This window comes from Colobus angolensis, unplaced genomic scaffold (assembly GCF_000951035.1).
Source record: "Colobus angolensis palliatus isolate OR3802 unplaced genomic scaffold, Cang.pa_1.0 Scaffold383, whole genome shotgun sequence".
Classification (NCBI taxonomy): Eukaryota; Metazoa; Chordata; class Mammalia; order Primates; family Cercopithecidae; genus Colobus; species Colobus angolensis.
Window position 1 is genome coordinate 2,268,185 of NW_012117188.1, and position 4,786 is coordinate 2,272,970.

Genomic DNA, 4,786 nt, shown 5'->3' on the forward strand with positions numbered 1-4,786 from the left:
GGCCTCTCGGCCACCGGTCGGCCCGCAGCCAGGCTCGGGCAGGGGCATCTGGGTTCCCGGGGCCAGGCTGGGGGGATGAGGGGTGAGGGGGACGCTTACCACAGGCAGGCCCGGCCTACTTGTTAGTTCTTAGGAGAGACGTGCGAGACTGACAGTTGACGCCCGGAAAATAAAAACACGGGGGGAGGGGGCGTGGACCCTGCGCCAGGGTTCGCTGGCGCACAGGTGTGTTCAGCGACTCGGCTCCGGCCGAGACCCGCGGACTGCTAAGGACTGGTACCTGGGAGACTGCCACCTGTTCCGTTAGCATCGGGGGAAGGGAGTAGAAACAGAATCAAAATATGTGTCCCCCCCTTTTTTATTCACACTAGGTGTTTACCGCAGGTCACACCTAACGTTTAACAAGCTCCGTTCTCTCCCCTTTAACCTTCCCCTCCAGAAATTTCAAGAAAATGTGATACCTTTCAATGTAACTCTCCCCTCTTTTTCATCTTGTATCAGTGCTGTCCAATGAAAATATAATGGGAGCCACAAATGCAAACCACTTAAGTAATTTTACGTTTTCGAGAAGCCACATTAAATGAGTGAAAAGAAACAGGTGAGGCCAGGCGCGGTGGCTCACGCCTGTAATCCCAGCACTTTCGCAGGCCGAGGCGGGCGGATCATCTGAGGCAGGGAGTTGGAGACCAGCCTGACCAACATGGAGAAACTCTGTCTCTACTAAAAATACAGAATTAGCGGGCGTGGTGGCACATGCCTGTAATCCTAGCTATTCGGGAGGCTGAGGCAGGAGAATCGCTTGAATGCAGGAGGCAGAGGTTGCAGTGAGCCCAGATCATACTATTGTACTCCAGACTGGGCAATAAGAGCGAAACTCCGTCTCAAAAAAGCAAAAAACAACAAAAAAATCCCAGGTGAAATTAATTTAAATTTACTTAATCCATTATGTTAAAAATAGTATTTTCATATGTGATTTAAAATGTTAAATATTTTCTCTGTTTTTTAGATACTAGTTGGAATCCAGTGTGTATTTTACAGTTAGGGCACATCTTAGGATTGGCACATTTCAAGGGTTCAAGAGCCACATGTGGCTAGTGGCTACTGCGTTGCATAGCACAATTGTAGACTTTATTAATATGTAAATTGATGTTTTTGTCAGGCCTAACAGTGTTAATGCCAACGAAAGGATGGATGAACATGAGTAACGACAAGGAAGGAAAAATTGATTTCTTTACTGTTGGATTGATCCATCTCCACAAATTCTGATTTTAGCCTTGTGTTTTAAGCAGGGTTTCATGTTTTTCTATCTTTTCATCTTAAGAATCATTTCAATTAGGAACACAAACTTTTGTTAACCATTTTCTCTTCTGATTAATAAAGAAAACAATGTCTTCCCCTAAATGAATAAGAAAATGGCTTTACCGAGGGCAATCATGAATAAATGATCCATGCTATTGATATTAGGCAAAAATAATGAAGTCAGGGAAGGAAGCCAGCAGTACGTGTGTGTGGCTCTTTGGTGTAGGGAAAGTATAGGATTCAGTCTGCCAGAGCTTAGTTGGGATTCCAGCCTTGACTATTACTGGCTGTGTGATTTTGAATAAGTAAGGGGTTTAGCTTCCCTGAGCCTCACTTTCCTCATCTGTAAAATAATAATTGTGTTGTAACACTGAGCATATATTACAGAGACAAGATTACAATTTAAAAAATTACAATTTTAGCATTTTAAAATTCATTATTGTATGTGGTCACCAGTCACTTCTTGTTTGGACTTTTCTATCATATAGGAAAGACCCATAAACTATGCTAGAAAACTAACAGTGAGTTATGCTCCACTGAAGTAGATGCCCCAATTCTGTCCCAAGCTTTTGTTTGCACTCACCACCCTTTCACTTCCCCTTAAAACCTTTATGATGAATAGCACCTTTTCTAACACCTGGGACTTTCCTATGTGAAGATAAGGCCATTACTGCATCCATGGTGATGTCATGACATCTTCACACCCTCTTGTTAGGAAAGTTAGGTAAGATATCCTTTGCCTTCTCGTGTTTGTTACTATATAACTTTTGCCCTATTCTTATAATGTGTGGATGGTGGACTTGGAGATAACATGAATGGATTTTGCATCATGATAATAAAAATATCTAATATTTATTATGTGTCAGTCACCTTTCAAGAGCTTTTATCATTTTATTTTATCCTCATATCCTGTGAAATAGACATTCCAATATCTTCATTTTACAGAAAAGGTGCCAAGATACCACATGGGCTCAGATCCACCTTGGGACTGTTTTAGAGCTAACTGGCAGGTATTGCAAAATGCATACACAGAAACACATGAACGTGTGAGCACCATGTGGAACTCCCTAAAGAGAATCATCAGAGTGCTCATCATCCACATGTATGCCTTTCTTATTAATTTATGGTGAACGCAGAGTAGAACTAAATTTGGACAGGTTGGAAAATATGTTGTAATATGGGAAAAGGACCTGCTGTGAACTATGAAAAAATGTTTCCTTTTTTTTTTATAAATCTATAGTTTTATTAAGACAAAAACTGGCAGTGTAGTATGAAGTTTACATTTAAACAAAGTTTACACAGAAATCTAACATATGCCTAAAAGGATTTTACAATGTAGCTCTAGATGCAAGTCTAGACAATATCAAGAACTGATGGATCTCATGACTCAAGGCAAGAGCATTTTGAGTATCAGTTATTTCTTAGGATTTCTTTAAAAATTGTGTGTGTGTGTGTGTGTGTGTTTTAAAGTGAACCACTGCCCAATATGGAAGTTTAATCTTCTCCTGAGACCAAGGCTTTTGAAATCACTAAACTCTTAGATCAATTCAGTGAAACTTGTGCTGTCAGTGACTGAACCCTGCCAACAATGGTTTCAGAGTCCAAAGCTCAAAAAAGAGAACGGCTCCAAGAGTTTTCCCCACTAAGAGTACGGGCCCTTGTCTTTCCCTACTGTCTTATCTCCTCTACCACCCTCTTCCTCTTCCCTAACACCTCAGCCAGTGGCTTGGATGAACAAGCTGATATTTATAACTTCGTTACTGGAAAAGAAAGGGTCTTCTAATTTTATTAGCACCTCTGAGACAGAATGATCTGCTTGTACTGTATACTCTCCAATAAAAGACCTTCCCTCCTCATCAATTTCCATCTCCAAAATGGCAACTTTGGTAACTTATGAACTGGCTTATTCCTTTGTGGGAACAGCAATAAGTTTAGGCAGGGAACACCTTGGCTTATAGGTTTCAGACATTCACAGCTTTTAAACAGTCTCTCACAGTCCTTATTTATGGTGCCAATGACTTTTTTTGTTTGTTTAAGGTAAAATATTCTGGACACAGAAGCAAATCATTAGTTGTCTGTTCTTTTCCATTGCTTCACCATTTCCCCTATCAGGCCCCAAATGTTAAGCAAAGTGATGCTACCCATCTCCCTTTCTCCCCTCCCCATCCCTCCCCCAAATAATACACCAGTAATAGCCAAAGACTACACACATGCTACGCTGTAAAAATGCAAAGTTAACACTATTGGGAAGAAGGCTATGGGTTGTGGAGATGCTCTTTGAAGATCTACAGTATTTTTTGCTCTCCCACACACCCAGTTCTGCAAGTTTTGTCCTTCATAGAAGGCCCTTTGCTTTTCTCAGCAAAGTGCAGAAAAGGTTGCCTTGAAACACTTATCCCCTTTCCCCTCCACTGGGATGGGTGTGCAAACTATACAGCTTGAAACGGCTTTAAAGCACTTGGGCTGCTGCAGGGCACAGAAACTATACTGGCTCTTCAAAGGACATCTTCTCAAGCCACCTCTATGGTGTCAAGACAAGTAGAACTCCTTCCCTTCCCACTTGAAACCCAGTCAGATGTGACAGGGGCTGGTACTCAGGAGTGTTAATTCTTGTCATCTTTTTTGTCATCATCCTCCGAGGGGTAGGAATGCCACGTCAGCCTTTCCTCATAGAAGGATATGACAACCTGTGGGCACTTGACATTGGCTTCCTTGGCAGGGACCAGGTCAGCCTCATCAGAGTTTTTCCATTTCATCAGGAACATGAGCTCTCCACTGGCGTCTGTAGCTCCAATAATCCTCTCGGGCTCCAAACCTCGAGCAAAGCCTCGTGGCTTTTCTGACTCTTCTTTCTTCTTCTTTGGTTTGCTCTCCTCTCCCTTATCTTCAGAGTCAGAATCAGCTTTGCGCTTGCCTCCCTCTGATTTATCTGTCTCATGTGCTGTTTTCTGTGACTGCAGAAACTCAGCAATGAGGCTGGGGCAATCCAGGTTTTCTTCTGGCTCCCGTGTGTTGTCCTCATCTGAGAAGCCCTTCCACTTTAGGAGGTACTCCACTTTGCCCTTTACCACTGGACGGTCGAGAACTTTTTCCACCACATATTCCTCTTCCTCTTCTTCTAGCGCCTCCTCCACTTTCTTCTTGTTTTGTTTTTTCCCCATAGTGCCCGCTAGCTTTCTGGTGTAAAGGGTGACGCTGCTCAGAGCAGCACCCAGGAGCCCCAGAAGAATCAGTGCTGCGCTACTGGCGCTTCGCGTCGGGTCGCCTGGGGGAGTGGCGCCCAGGAAGGCAGCAAGCCGGGTGGCCGCAGTGGAGCCCCTCACTGAAGCGGGGTACCGCAGGCCCCAGCCAACGGCCAAAAATATGTTTCCTTAAACTGTACTTGAAAGCCTTTCTCCGTATAAGGAGTAAGGAAAGGATCCAGTTTCAGCTTTCTACTTATGGCTAGCCAATTTTCCCAGCACCATTTATTAAATAGGGAATCCTT

The 4,786-nt window shown here is 43.4% G+C and overlaps 1 protein-coding gene and 1 pseudogene across 2 annotated transcripts in view; both read right to left on the minus strand.

The window, feature by feature from the left end:
- Nucleotides 1-456, minus strand: part of PAIP1 (poly(A) binding protein interacting protein 1) — a 33,885-nt gene extending 33,429 nt beyond the window's left edge. Inside the window, exon 1 of the mRNA XM_011954496.1 lies at nucleotides 100-456. The gene's annotated coding sequence lies outside the window, so the exon portion shown is untranslated. The remainder of the gene's footprint in view (nucleotides 1-99) is intronic.
- A 2,955-nt stretch (nucleotides 457-3,411) lies between these two features.
- On the minus strand, nucleotides 3,412-4,650 carry LOC105520650 (annotated as a pseudogene). The gene has a single exon (XR_001003168.1). The product of XR_001003168.1 is annotated as a chromobox protein homolog 1 pseudogene (transcript).
- Nucleotides 4,651-4,786: the final 136 nt, after the last annotated feature.